Source organism: Falco biarmicus, chromosome 1 (genome assembly GCF_023638135.1).
Source record: "Falco biarmicus isolate bFalBia1 chromosome 1, bFalBia1.pri, whole genome shotgun sequence".
In the NCBI taxonomy this organism is placed as follows: Eukaryota; Metazoa; Chordata; class Aves; order Falconiformes; family Falconidae; genus Falco; species Falco biarmicus.
This window is the reverse complement of record NC_079288.1, coordinates 30,665,589-30,680,784: the sequence shown is the minus strand read 5'-3', so window position 1 is coordinate 30,680,784 and position 15,196 is coordinate 30,665,589. Positions and strand designations below refer to the sequence as shown.

Here is a 15,196-nt window from a genome sequence, read left to right as displayed (position 1 = left end):
CAGCTTTTTCTATAAAATGTGGACTCTTAATTTAGGATCCCATTAGGTGACGAACGAGTCTGAGAAGCTGATTCAGTTAGGGCTTGTGCCAAAAGGGAAACGCATTTGCTCTTCAGATCATTCTGGCAGGAAGGCCCGAAGGATGTTAAATCCAGTATGGATCCCTAGTAACCTAACACAGATGAAGGAAAAACCCCTGGTGCTGGTGGAAAGAAAGTGCTTTTAATAACGGGGCTTTACAATGCGACATTTGTACAGCAGAAATACACCCCTGTACCCCACATGAGGAAAACGTGTTGGAAACAAAGGGGTGAAAATAACACCCATTCAGGAATAAAGCTGGAATAGTCCCTAAGGATTTTTTTTTTTTTTTTGCCATGTCCCCATGGTTTCTCTGAACTTCTCACTTCTGCGAAGCTTCAGCCTGCAAATGTCACCTCGATTTGTCACCCTGATTTGTCACCCTCCAGGCTGCTGTTGCTGTGGCAGCACCCGCTGCCCCTCGTCAGGTAAGCAACCCACTGAGCTGCCCCAGTTTCTTCATGTTCAAAATGGAAATATCTTTGTCTTGCAGGGTGCTGCGAGCATGGTAATTATGCATCATTAATATCTGCAAAGCTCTTTAAAAACCTTGAAAAGGAAAGTGCTGTGTAATATAGTTAATTATAGCACAGCAACTTCTCTTTGCAGGGAGTTGGGCTGGAGGAAGCCCTGGCCCCGATCACAACTCCTGCACCTTGGAGATGGCCAAGGGCTCGTCCCCAGAGATTCAAATCCCCTGTCCATCAAAGTGCAAACGCAGGGCTCTGAGAGAGGAATGTTTTACAGTAAAATCTCACATTATTTATGTTCCACCGAAATCAGAGATCACAAAAAGCTATGATACGATGTGCAGCAGCCCTGTGTCGCCTGTGGGTTGGACCTCCAGCCTGACTGTCAGTGCTTCATGCAGGTACAACTTTCTGTGAAGACTGCAGGCGTCCTTCCAAGGACTGGCACTAAGCACCCCAGGGTCAGCCAGAAAATCCCCGGGGAACCTGAGATCAAATCCAGACTTCCTGATTCCCATGATCTGACAGGATCAGGCAGAAAATTCAGCAAGTGGACTCCAGACCTGAGGACCTCCGAGTCCTGCCTGCACTTCAGTTCAAAGACCTCTCTCCCTATAAAGCCAAAACAGTTACTATTAATTAGATCAGTGTGGCTGAGATGGGAATCTGGGATTAGCTTCACATTCACCCTGTCGGGAGGAGACCGTGTCTCTCCTTGCAAGCAGGCAGCCCGCAGGTTGTTGCAGGTCCTCTGCTCTCGACAGCAGCGTGCTGGCGGGAGGACAAGGGAAAGTTATTGCGCACAGCCTTTCCCAGAGCTTGGCACCGAGTCGGGAACAACAGCCAGGATGAAATTCAACCAAAATGTTAAAATCTGAAGGGTGATGTGATCCCTCCCTGTTCCAAAAGGCAAGATTTTAAAAATCAGAACCAAATGGACCTAAGTGAGTGTGTATATAGAGAGAGTGCTGTGCTAATCCTTATTTAATACCTTTGCTATCAGGCATCCTATTGGAGAAGCATCAGTTAAAATACTCAAGGCCTCATTCCGCTCGGTGATGCTGGCCAAGCCAGCATTCCCCTCGCAGGGCTGTTCTTCAGGGCTGTCTTTGGTCCCTTTGCTGCATCTTACCAACAGCCTCTGAGATAATTAGCAGTCATCAGATGAGGTCTAATTTTTAACAAACTTCTCCCTGCGTGGGAGAGGGAGGGGAAAGCTTAGTGGGGATGGCAGGAAAAGTCAGTGTCAGGGGGTGACGACAGGTCCTTTTATCATCCTCTGAAAAACAGCGACATTACCAAGGATTTATTTACAGAAGCTGGGAGAAATAAGGGAGATGCTGTCAGCTCCTTAAGGCAGAGACTGGTTTTAGTTATTGTTTTTCCTTTGTTTGCACAACACTTAGGCCAGTGGGGTTCCTGGTACAAGAGGAAGCCTCCTGCTGCAGAACAAGTAACATCTGATGACAAGTGTCGAAACTGAGGCTCAGACATCTATTGAGCAGCGGAACTGGGGGAAGCGGGTCAGACACCTAATCCAGCTTGACCCCCAGGGCTGGAGGAGCAGAAGGTGGGAGCAGCCTGCCATGAGCTGCACACACATCTCTGTTCATGGAGGGGGGCACAACACAGAGATCCTTCTTGCAACTCTGCTGCAGCGTGCCTTACCGCTAATGAAATGGTGCTGAGCAGAGTGTGGCCAGGCGTGTCCCCGCGGTGGCACATTGGCTGGTATTGCCTTAGTGGTCATTTGCTTTAGAGCAGGATGCTCAGGAGCATCAGCGTTTGTTTTTGGTACCAGAGAGCATCATCTGCAAATAGATCTGCCAGGCCTTGCTCTGAAAGTACGTACCGGTAGCTCCCTGCAGCAGCGGGCAGCCAGAAGGGTTTTGCATCCCTGATATCATACATTGCCCAGAAAGCTAATTTAGTGCAAGCTGCCCTTACCTCATCCATTAAATGTGCAAGTGAATTGACCTACTCCCTGAACATAAAACATCACTACAATTGCTGGCTGGGAGAAGGCACCAGCCCCTTACTCAGCTCCCTTATCTCCACTTTACCAACCAGACTCTTAGAAAATCCATTATTTTTCAGCATTAATTTGTGAGATGGATGTTAGCCAGAATTCTGTGATTGTACAAACAAGGGCAAAAGCAATTCCCGCCTTGCAATTAGATCATGGGCTTTTCCCAGGAACCTGGGGAGTAAGGGTTCTCATTGCAGTCAGGAAGGGTGTGATTAAGGCCCAGAACAGCTTTGAAACAGTTCTTCAACTAGGCAGCTAAACTTAGACAATCAGTACACAAAGGAAAAAGAACAGCCTAGAAATAAGAGAAGAGCAAACGTTTTTTTCTAGGGCAAAAAAAAGACCTGTGACATCTGCATTTTGTTTTGTTTTTAAGGCTTTTACACACACACACACAAATCTAGTCTTGTGTATATAAGTAATCGCTGCCAGGTTTCTATATGCATGCCCAGGCTCTGCCTACTATAGTCTATAAAAGCATTAGGAAAAAGGCCAGTGACTTCTATGTTCAGGGAGGAAAATACACATACCTGTCCGTTTTGTCAAACCCACTGGATGTGCTGTAGCTATTACCGTGCATTAGCTCTCGTCACACACATTTACACACAAGCCATGATTGCTTCCTTTCAGGTCAGTGATAAAGCGGCTTTGGAGAAGCAGATTCACAGTGGGAGATGTGCCCTGGGGCCAAAGAATCATTAAATTACCAGCATCAAGAAACCTACTGCAATGTGACTTGACAGTTGTATGGTACTAGTCCGAGGCTGTGTTTACTCTAGACTTTTTAAACCTGGCCTACACTGATTTTTTTTTCCCCTCTGAATAATATCCCATCATTGCTGCCACATGAGTTCATTTCCATGGCAGACAGAGGAAAAGACAAATCACTGCAGTTGTCAATAGCTGAATCCGTACCATCATCTCAGCAGGCTGATACCTGCCTCCGCCAGCAGTACAGGCAAATGGGGGGGAATGCAGAATCCTCTCTGCACCTGAGAGTAAAGCTAAGCACGTAAGACAGTACTAGGCTAAACGACTGCAGGGTGTCCAGCGCATCATCCCAGAAAGTCATCCACTCCGTGCTTTATACTCCTGCTCTACACTCAGGTGAGCCTGATCACCTTGCACACAACCAGCCCTCCGCTGCCACAGTCCTCCTGTTTGGTTTAGGATCTTACCGAGTCTTTCTATATTTTGTGTTTATGTAACAGTTAGTTAGAAGAACATTTTGATTCTAAGGAGTTAACCTCCATGGTGGAATTATGTTAACACTTATTAACCAATGATGTATGAATCGCTGTACTGCTTATTATCAGAGACTGTTCCTTGAAGTCCTTATGCTATAGACCTTAATAGCCTTAGTCTTTACTCTCCAGACCATAACCAAAGCACCCAGGTTCTATTGTGTATAGGATGAGTTATTGGACAGCTTGGCAAGGCCAATTTTCAGCCATCCAACTTGGCAACAAAACTAACTTTTAAGGTGTCCTGAAGTGAACTACCTTCATTATAATACTAAAACTCATGCCCACAGGTCAAGACAACCCTTGCCCAGGTGAAGACCCTTCCCCTGCGCAAGCATAGTAACAGAGAAGGGTGACACAGCACATATTACAATCCTATGCAAATTTCTAACCAATCATTGTAATTGGGAGTGTATGACCTTGTAATTTCATGTATGAATGTAACGGTGAAATCTACACAGGTGGGCTTGGTGTGTGGAGATGCCACTGTGCACCCAGCACTGCAGTGAAGGAGCGCCTGCTTCTTAATGCTGCAGTGGTGTTCAGAGGTTTGATTCCCGATTTCCGTGACACTCCATTGCCTCCTGATAGTAAGCAGCGCCCACATGAAGAGCTTTAAACCTGGCTGGAGAAAGAGTGGGAGAAATACAGGATTGCTTTTGCTGATAGGAGATTCAAGGCGTGGAAATACTAAATAACCTGCTGGAGCGCACTGGGAAGCTGAGCTACATTGCCTGAGGGCCTGCCTCACATTTTAAGAGAGATGATCTCTATTCCTTTGGAACAGACCATGCTTACCCTCTGACTTGCAAAGAAAAGGGCTTTAAATGACTGGGAAACAACACAAAGATCTGAGCTTGCTTTATGAACCTCAACCAGTACTGGCCTGTAAGTGTAGCATTCCACCTCTGTCAGCTGCTCCACGGTCTCAAGGTGAGGAAAAATGCAGGGATTTTATTTTATCTTCCCTGATGGTGACTGGTAATGACCTGCGAATTGGTGTCATGTGTGGCTTTTTTTTTTTTTTTTTTTTACAGACTGTAAAATAATTAGGCCTGTTGGCCAGGTATAGTTTTGCTCCTTGCATCTGGGAGGGATTTTGTGCTTGCTGCCGGGGAGTGCTGTGTATCTGGGAATTGTAAAGATGTCTGTGGTTTTATTGCTAGATTTTTACAAACCTCAGGTTTGTATTTTTATTATGATTGCCGCTGTGAGGACATTTTAAGAAAGGCTGGGTTTCTCTTTGAGGTTGTGTTTCACTCTGCTGATCTTTCTCTTGGCATTTCAGGGAGTTGGGGGATACTGGCAAAACATACAGAGTAAGCAAAGGGGATCTCCTTCACCCCAGACCCTACCTTTGCAAAGTGGGGAGGCACAGGATGTTTTCCTTTATTAAATTAACACAGGCTTGGGCTGGTGTGAAGCAGTGTCTGAACAGAGCAGGGCATGCTGTGATGCTAACAGCCCAAGACAGCGCCATTTTCCTTCTCCTATCAGAGCTGCTGAATCTTTTCCCAGCCCTCATCCAAACCTCACATAACTACCTCACTCTTGGGGTAACAGACAAATTGCACGGGTGTTTAACTGTCGCCGTTTCAAACCTGTTTTCAGACTGGCAGGATTGTGTTTCAGGTTGGTTAAGCAAATGGTATGCAAAGAGGAAATCTCTCCCTTCCCTCTCTTACCTGAGGCTGATGGTGAAGTTGAGATGTGGAGATGTGCTGGCATTTGGCTGCTGTAGAACTCTAAAATTCTCTGTTGTTACTAGTCAAGGGAACTCTAAAACCTCACCGTCTTGCCTTGAAGATACGGAATGTGTTTCCGTTAGCTTGCTGAAAACACCGAAAAAGGCACGTAGGAACCTGTAGACAAGAAACTTGTGGTCAGTCTCGGCTCATATCTTTTTATTGTGTTCACTTTCAAAGGACTTCAAAGAACCTGGCAACTATTAAGGAGTTGGTGACAGAGCTGTAAATTGCATGGCAGCGTCCTGAGAAGAGCTAGTTTCAGTGTTTGGAAAGAAGGAAGTTAAAGTCAATTTACTTTACAAGCTGTTGCAAACACTCAGACCTTCGGATCGATAGGGTGAGGATAGGAACAGTTCAGGATAGAATAATTTTAGATGTTGGGAGTTATCCTGTGTTATTGATTGTCAGAGATGGTTCAGTGCAGGCACTGATAATGACAGTGCTGTAGTCACTGAGCCTTGAATAATGTATTCATGGGTACCATTAAAATGCTGTTGCTCATGTCCTCAACAGATTTTGCAGGGATTAATGCTGAGAAAACACCAGGATGAGAGGTTGCTTGACCAGTTGACTGGAGCCTTTGGGGGTTCAGGGTACTGGTTTTCCTTCTGGCCCTATCTTCAGTGAGGCAGTTCCCTTCTCCCTGCCCACCTCCTGCCTGGCCGGGACTGGCTCTGGCTGTAGGGTTTGCGGTGCCTGGAATGGCAGGACCCAGCTGTGGGTACAGGCTTCTTGGCAGCAGGGGGATGCCAGCAGCAGCAGATAATGACCCACCTGAGTCCCTGGCTTTGCACAAACACAAAGCTGCTCCATCAGATACAGCCTGCGACCCTGCCACCCCTTCCCTGGGCCTTGCTGTGACACCCCTGTGACAGCAGGTCCATCCCTGTCCCCGGTGCAGGTTGTCCCTGGGCCTCCACACATGCCTGGGGCATGAACAGAGCCAGGCTCCGGGGAACATTTCTGAATAAAACCAGAGGAGATACAAGGCTTTGTATTTTGTTTTGTGTTTTTCCATATGGGGTATGGTGGTTTGGCATCTGCCAAGAGAACAGATTAAGAACAGATGGGGAAAGATGTGAAACCCCGTTGATCTCCAAGGGATTGTTTCAGAAACACAGAGAAGAAATGCATGCTGGATTCTGGCCCCTGCTCTTACGTCCTTTCTGCAGGCACTGCCCAAAATGTGCGTCGTGCTGGTGAAGAGTTCCTCTGCTCCTGTGCCTTGGGCACCTCTGATCTCCTGCCCCCCCTTGTGCAGCTGCCCCCCTTGCAGCCTCCTCCACCTCAGGCCTTACCTGGGCTGTACCGGGGGACCCACTTGGGGGTCCCCCCAGCAATGGGGCTGTGAGGAGAAGGGCTGCACCCTGCCCTGCCCCCACAGCCAGAAGGCAGAGACCCTGACACCCCCCCCCCCCCGCCTTGCTGCAAGCAGCCGGCTTGTAACTGCATTTCACGCTTCGTTTATCGTCCAACTTTGAAACAAACCGAGGTCACAGACTCCACAGAACTCTTCCCTGCTCCGATGCTGGCCCTGGCCGGGGTATCACCACATGCGCTTTTTGCTCGCAGCCAGCAGAGGACACTTGCTTTCTTTGCAAAGAGTTCGCTCTGCACTTGGATGCACCAAAGCAAAAGAGGGAAAGATTCAGGGCTTGGCCACACGTGGGCACTGGAACAGCAAGGGATGGGCTGTCCCAGGCTGCTTTCCAGCCCCAGGGCTCTCTGGTGATGCCTTTTTCCTTGGCCTTTCATGAGAAGTTTGAGATGTGCCTGCAACACGCTGTAAACCCTGCAGGCTGGCTGCGCCCGGGTCCCTGGGGTGTGTGAGCGGCTGTCCCGTCTGCGCTTTGCAACCCCCAGATGTGGCGTTACCGGGCTTTGCTTGGGAGCACGTGACTCCGTGGGTGGCAGGAGGATGTGTGGGCAGACTTGGCATCGTGAGTGATGGTAGCAGCCTAGATCTCAGTGCAAAATGCAAAAACTTGGCAAACATTAAGTGACTGAGCTTGAACCGAGCTCTCTGTTGCAAGGCTGTGCAAGCAAATGAGCTTTAATCTGGATCAGATACGTAACTGCAGACCTGGCGCATTTGAGATTCAGATGGTGCTCAAGAGAGCATACTGAAGCCAAGCCAGGACTAATCCCTGACCTCCGCAGCCTGTTTGGCTGCTCCGATGGCCTGGAGGAACATTAAAGTTGCCCCGGTACTTGGCTGCGCGGCCCTTGGGTGGCTGAGCCGTGCAGAACCAGCCAGGGCTGGAGCCCACAGCCCCGCTGGGGCTCACACAGCCCGTGAGCCTTTTTGTGGCAGTGGATTGGCAGGATGAGAGGCACTCCGGGCTCCTGGGTGCCCAGCTTAGCCCTCTTCGAGGGAACGTCTCTGCCAAATGTGACCCGCAACCCTGTGCCAGTCTTTACTGCAAGCCTTGAATGCAGAACAGCAGAATCCGGCTCTCATCCCGCGAATGGCTATGGCCCTAAACTGCCCCGCTTCCTTTGGGGCTGGAATCATAATCAAGGGCACGGGGGTTTGCAGGGCAAGATCTGACTGTACGAGGTTTTGCACTGACCTGAGCATCTACCTGTCAATGTGCTCCTCCCACTTTTTCAGGCCAGCCCCGTTAGTTACCCCTCGTGCCTCGGGGGAGAAGGGTGCTTGAAAAGGCTGGGTTTGTTTACACTAACATTTTTTAATTGTAGGTTACTTTTCATTTAAGGGCTGCTACTGGCTTTCCCTGGCTCATGTGGAACATTGGCATGTTTTCCTTCTGGTAATTTATGGGAAGGGAACCAACAGAAGGAGAAAGAATAAAAATTAAACCTCTGTGGGGAAGCCATGACATGTGCAGGCCACCTCTGCAAACGCTACACCCACTGCGCTATGTAAAATCGTCACAGTTATGTCTGACCACTAAGCAGTTATCTCTTTAAATCATCTTCTTTAGGGACGTGGGGACCCATACAGAGAAAATGAGGTCAGAATAGTTAAAAGCTATGTATAGCAAGTCTGTGCCTCGAGAAATAGGTACACACCTCGGGTCCTGAATGATGCAGCAGGAGATGTCCACTGTACTATGCCTTCCTCTTCTGACTATTCTCTGTATTTGAGGGAAATATAGATTTTACTCCTGGACCACAAAGGAAATCTTGGTCTTAAATGAGCCATCGAGCGCAATACGTGGAGCTGTAAAGGCAACACAGACAAGTGCGCAGAAGAACATACTGAAGTTGTGGAGAAAGCACTTCTGCCTTTCACCACAAATGGGCCTCAGTGTAGCTCTCCTGAGGAATACCTGAAAAATGTGGAGCCTTCCCCACATGGAAGCGTCACTCTGTGGGCTACGTGGTGCTGGAGCTGAGCCTGAGCATGACCTGTGGACTCTGCACCTCACCTGGGGCTCCCACGTCTACCACAGCTCTTGCTGACATTGCAGGAACAACCATAGCTACAAGCCACCAGGCTCCTTCACCTCCCATTGATCCCAGGCTGCCTGTAACTGGGACCAGCTGTAGGAGAGGACCCAGGAGTTCCCACCTGGCTCTACAATAAAAAACTGTCTCCATCCCAGAACCAGCACAAACCAAATCTCTGGCACAACATGAGGGATTCATTTCCAGCCCAGCGGAGCCAGTGCTTGTGGTAGCTGAAGCGCCCTGCTAATCAGCAGAGAGATGAGGTACAGCAGACATGCAGGCGGACCTTGAGTCCATAACATGGGCCAGACCCTGCTCCGGTCATAAAAGTCCCACATTTGGCTTTAAAGATTTGTTAGCTGGAATTAAGCAGCTTTCTGGTCCCTTTCTGGTCACATCAGCTAGATGTAACAATCCCTCCTAGCCCATTAACAAAAAGAGCTGGCAAGCCTAGATTTGATGATTGTCTAAACAATATGAAGAGGTGGTGATTTGCTGGTGATGTGTAAAAACAGGCAACAAATCAGCTGGCAACATGCACTGGACTGAAATTAAATCAAAGCAAAAGGCAGATGACTTTGAACAGGCTCCAAAGGTCATAGAGAAGCAAGCAAAAACTGATAAAGTTCACAGGAAAACAGAGCAAGCAGAAGGAGCACATCTTTTTGGCACCGGGAGCTGTTGGCATCTGACTCGCAACAAATGTATTTCTGAGTTAAGAAAATAAATTTATCTGGAGGAAGGCTGGAGGTGTAAAAAGGAAAATTAACTGGTGCATCTAAGCCTGCCTATTTTAGCACTGGGGAGGGCGTGCAGAAGCCATGGTGCTGGGAAAGGCTGAGCTGCAGTGGAGCTTCAATGCTGCAGGAGGCGGGTGGCTGTCCCCCACGGTGGGTGCAATGGGTTACAGCTGCAGGACTGGAACTGTGCCCCATCAGTGCTTCCCACTGTCCCAGCTCTTCATCAGTCACGAGAAAGGACCTACCTCACACCGTACAGCCTGCTCGAGAGGGTGGCTCTTGTGTAAGAGACTAATGTAGAAGAAACCAGCCCCAGCATTAAAGCTCAGAGGCCAGCAGTCCTTACATGAGGCAAGATATAACCGCTAATAAGAAAGAAACAAAAAAGAGCCTTTGCATTGAGGACATAAAATAGTGGTGCACCAAAGTCAGTGGAAAAAGCACACTCAGCCCAGTGCAGGGAACTCAGAAGCTACGAACAGCAGGGCAACCTACCCCCCGCCCCCCCAGTGGGATGCCTGAGCAGGAGGAGGATATGAGTGCTAAGTCTGTACTTCCCTAATTACAGGATCTGCTTAGCTGTGTTATGTTCCATGCAATATCATTGCAACACACAAATTTTCACCTTTTGGCACTTTGATTGGTACAGAATTTATCTCTGCAGCTTGGGGCTGGTAGCAAATCCTTTTCAGACACCTAACAGGGATAAAAAAGGTAGAAAAAGTGGAAGTCTCCCCTTCTCTCTTGGCCTTTAGCAAGGGCAGAATCCAGCCCCCATAGTACCTCCTATGCATTTTCCTTAGCATTGCAGTAGGAAGAGCAGTAGTAGGCTTGAAGCAACCAAGCCCGGAGAAACGGGAAACACAAAAGGGAATGTTTTCCACCAGTTCCTCCCAGTTCTGTGACATGAAGAGTTCAAATCAGTGTGTGGGTCACAAGCTCCCATCAGTCCCTTAGGGATCTGAGTTCTTGTGGGCATCTGCTTCCCACAACCAGCAACCCTCAGCATGGACATCAGAATACACCAGCCCACATGCCAAACCAAGAGCTTCTGATTGCCCCCAGCTAATGGCACTGGGATTTTGGGACCCATGGGAGAGACCCCGATGAAAGTCCCAGCCTCAGGCCTGTTTGAAATGGCTTGCTTTTGTAATGCAAAAAAATGCTGCAACCTCCAAGCCCCTGCATGCCCCCTGCCAGGGGGTTGTGGGGGATACACGGCTTCATGTGAGGGAGTGATTGTATCAATGCTGTCTGGTCTGGGTGGAGGAGTGGGTGGCGGGTGATGCCACTTCCAATTCCTAGCAGGAATCTGGACGTGTCTGTGCTGGGAAATTGCAAAATAGTACATTGTGCTAATTAATGCCAAACAGGAGGGCTTTGGATATACATCATCAGAATAACCTTTAGCAACCACTAGATGCCTTCCATCCATGGCTGCCTCATAAAGAGCATTTATATTTATGACGTGGCAGTGGAAATACATCTCAAGAGCAAACTGCCCAGCGCGACCATAATGCCGAGTTAGGATTAAATTGTCTAACGTGCACAGAATGAAACACCACTCCGTTCATTCATGCTCCAGAAGTGCTATTTTCACCACTGGCAGCTCCTGCTGCACTAACTAAAATACTTCTGATCCAGTCCAACAAGTTTTTTTTCCAGGTTTGCTTCTCCACAGTGAAACCACAGACCGTGCTATATGGAAAGCTCTGAGCCTTGAAAAGTCTAGAGTTACTGTAGGTTGCAGCGGTTGGATTTGATCCTAAAACAATGAAACGAAATGTGAAAAAGACACAGATGGCTGTCGCCTCTGTGCCATTTGGAGCGGTTTTTGGTTTCTAGCCAGTCAGCCCCATGCCACAGTTATGCAAATAAAGGCAGCAAAGTAAAAAAATGCAGTGGTATACACATCTCTAACAGACTGTGGCACAAGGGATAAAATAGCTGAGTGTTTTTGAAGACAGTGAAAAGATCACCGCACCAGCTTGAAGGACAGAGGATTTAAGGACAGGGGATCAACTTTTCCTTCACTTAAGGCAAAGGAGGCTTTGCTATGGCTTCTGATGCACATGTACCTGTGTGCTCACGGGCATGTAGAAGCCCAAAAGGCTGGTGAAGCCTGAGAGCTCTCCTCTGAGACTCAGCCCTGGGGGAGCTGGTTGCTTGTCCTGTCTTTGTAACATCGAGGCCTTGGGATGGGGACGCTCACGTGGAGTGCAGCGCTGCTGGGCTGATAACGAACAGCAACGAGAGGCAGAAAAGGGGGGAGCCTGACGAGGAGCAGAATGAGAAGAAGCCATGGGAAAGCAGTTCAGATTGCCTTGACTGAGGGTGCACCACCAAGGTCCAGACCTTGAATTCCGTGTGGTGTAAGGGGGTGTAAACAAAACTGCCTCCTCTTACTCCAGGGCTGGATTTAGCCCTGTGGTGAATTTCAAGAAGAAACAAATGGGTGAGACTGGGCTGCAGTCCCCCATTAAAAATGCTGTTCTCCAGTGAGACACCAGTAAGAGAGCGGATTTTAATCTCTGATAATTAAACTCCTAATCAACCCTTTTCTACAAATGCCCAATGGTTTCCTTCTCAATCTCTTGTGAGGAAGGGGAGGCTTAGAAATTTAATACAATTCTGTGGTTGAGTTAAACATCAGGCAGGTTTCAGACTATGCTTTACTAGAACCAGATGAATTTCTAAGCTCAAAATCCAGCATACAGAATGCTGATTAAGTTTGATCTGGTGACCATCTGTCCTTGTGTTTGTAGTATGAGTAGCTAAATGAAATTCTGGGAAAAAAAGGGTTATCTAAAATACACAGAGGATAGAACAAATTGAAGAAAGCCCTATTCACTGTTGCTATGTGAATCTTCTCAGCAAGAGGGGAAGAATAGGTTAGTCTCTGAAGTTACATATGCTCAAGTTCACTTTTTTGACTCTTGGAAGCTGAAACATCAATCTGTAACTTTTGCTTTAATTGTGTCTTGTGAATTTTCCTTTAACTGCACACTAAACCCAAGCAGACAATAAATTGAGTTCTGGTAGTGGGAAATGTTTCACTGTCAGAGAAAGTCAGTACCTTGGAAGGTGTCAACTGGTGCAACTCGATGGAATTTCCCACCCCTTCCAATTCCACTTGGGCCAGTAATCACCACAAATTTCTTCCCCCCTCCTTCATCCTTATATCTATGTATCTATCCATCTCCTTACTTAGATAGAGCAAGTGAAGACAAATTATGAATGATAGCTTGATAACAAACCAAAGGTCATCAAAGAGCAGAGGTGATGGTTGCTAGGCTTTTTTCTGATCATAATGGAAATTTGCTGGAGAAAAGAGCAGTAGGAGAAATGATGGCATAACTTACTGCCCTCCTTTGAAGAGAGCCAGCTAAGAGGCTGGGCCCATCAGCAGACTGAATAGGGAAGAAGAGAAAGTATTGGGAAAGGCAGAAAAATAGCACCGTGGGGGTCACAAATACAGAAAGAGTGCTGGTAAGGCTTGCTAACGGAAATGGTTTCTAACATGCAAAGGCACCAACTTCTGGTCCCCAAGCCCCATCTCATGCCACTGGCTTCTTCGTGTGAAGAACCACAGGGAGTGCAAAGCAAAAACGAATTCAGTCGGTGTCCTTTGCCAGTTTCCCCCAGCTGCCTGAGGGACTTTGCTCTTTGAAATGGAGGGTATCTGTTCTTTAAAAGCAGTTGTTCACATGTCAGCAAGTCAGTCTGTGCACCAAAGGAAAGATGCTGAGGATGGCTGCAGGGCTTGTGCTGGGGTGCAGGACAGCTACACAAGAGGAGGCGGCTCAGCCATAACCACAACAAAACTGCCTGGCTGAGCTCTGGGGAGAGCCTTGGCTGTGGGAAGCTCTCTGCTGCTAAGGGAGCTGCCTCTTCCAGGCTTTCCCACTGCTTACCCTGAGCCCAACCGCTTGATCTCCTGGTAAAAGGGAAAAGTCGGCAACTGTGATGCTTTTCTGAGGGAAGAGAGAGTCACAAGAAGTCCCTTGTGGGGGCACGAAAGGATTTTGTCATGAAGAGCCAAGCACATGCGTTTGAAAACTCGATGTGCATCGGCGTGTCTGCTCCGGTGCCTCCCTGCTTCCACAGGCACATGCTCCAGCCTGCGCTGATCCTCGTGTTAGGTGCTCATTTCCAGTGATCGGGAGGGAGCTCATAGAGGCAGTACCTGTGCAAATGCATCTGGCTTTGGTAAAACCCTGCCATTAGTGTTCAAAGTCTCCAGCTGACACAAGAAAATCCAACCATGAGGCTCCTTTCTACCTCAAACAACCCTAGGAAAAGAGCACGTTGTTTGGACATCACTGGGCTACATCGATGCTTTTTACATGGCCTTTTCCTTTGCATTTTCTTTTTCTTTCTGAAGTTTAAAGAGATGCTTGTTTTTCTTGCTAATTCTTTCCTCCCGGGTGCTGATAGTGATCTCTGGAACATGAGGCCAGCTGGAAGAAATTCAAACTAGTTCTAAATGTTGTTTTGATAGAGTGAGGGGGATGTGTCTTTGAAGCTGCTGGTCTCAAGAGATGTCCCTGATTCAGGAGAAGCAAGAAGCAATTAAGCGCTTTTTCTGGAACAAGATTGGAGCCCCTACCTGTGAAAACACAAGCCACTCACTGGTGTCACCCTACACCAACCTCTAAGGAAAAGAAAACTCAGGTAGATGTTAGGCGATGTTTCTGCATCCTGAGAGGAGAAGGGTTTTGGGCAGAGCCACCTCCTGGTAGAAGGGAGGCTGCAGTCTGACTGTTGAGGCCAAGCAGTCCAGTTCAAGTGGAAGGGTGAAGGTGCCCTGATTTGTGCTTCACATCTCAAATTAAGCCCTCTGTTAAACCTGGAGAAGGAACAAGGGAGCTGTCTCTCTCTTTGCCTTCTCGCTTCAAAACCCACTAAATATTTTAAAGTCACCGTTGAAAGCAGAATCTGCTGCTGGCAAATGTGTGAGGCAAGTCCAGGCAATAACCCTGTGGCAGGACACAGGAATTGTGAGCGTTTTCACAGGGGACACCGTGGGGAGACATTTTTTAGTTCCTTTGTTTCTCTCTGTTCTTTCTCGCTGCGCTGATCCTGCTGTACCTGCATGGATCCCTGCGCCCATGGGAACAGCCTTCATGACACTGCTGTGGTCAGTCACACAGGGGCTGCCCCATGGCTAACGGGAGTCCTGTGTGGGACAGAGAGGAGGTGATGGACACCATGGCCCTACCTGGCACCTTTCCTGCTCCTGCCCTGGTCCCTCCCCGGTGGGTGCCTCTCAGTTGCCATCATTCAAAGGTGCTTCAAAAGGGACTGTAGGAAGAGGACAGGGACAAGTCCCGCTCCCTGCTCATGCAGGTAGCTCTCCTGGCATTTGGTGAGCTGATACACTTTATTCTGTCTCCCTGACTGGGTCAAAAACACGCTTGTTTAAGGGAAAGTTGAAAATCTTGGCCTCATGCCTGGTCATTTCAGG

The 15,196-nt window shown here is 48.2% G+C and overlaps 1 long non-coding RNA gene across 1 annotated transcript in view; it reads right to left on the bottom strand.

Annotated features, from left to right (window-relative positions):
* Nucleotides 1-5,520: 5,520 nt before the first annotated feature.
* The window catches only part of LOC130157800 (uncharacterized), a 45,806-nt gene continuing 36,130 nt past the window's right edge, over nt 5,521-15,196 (bottom strand). The window contains exon 3 of the long non-coding RNA XR_008825046.1: nt 5,521-5,686. This is a non-coding gene — a long non-coding RNA (uncharacterized LOC130157800). The remainder of the gene's footprint in view (nt 5,687-15,196) is intronic.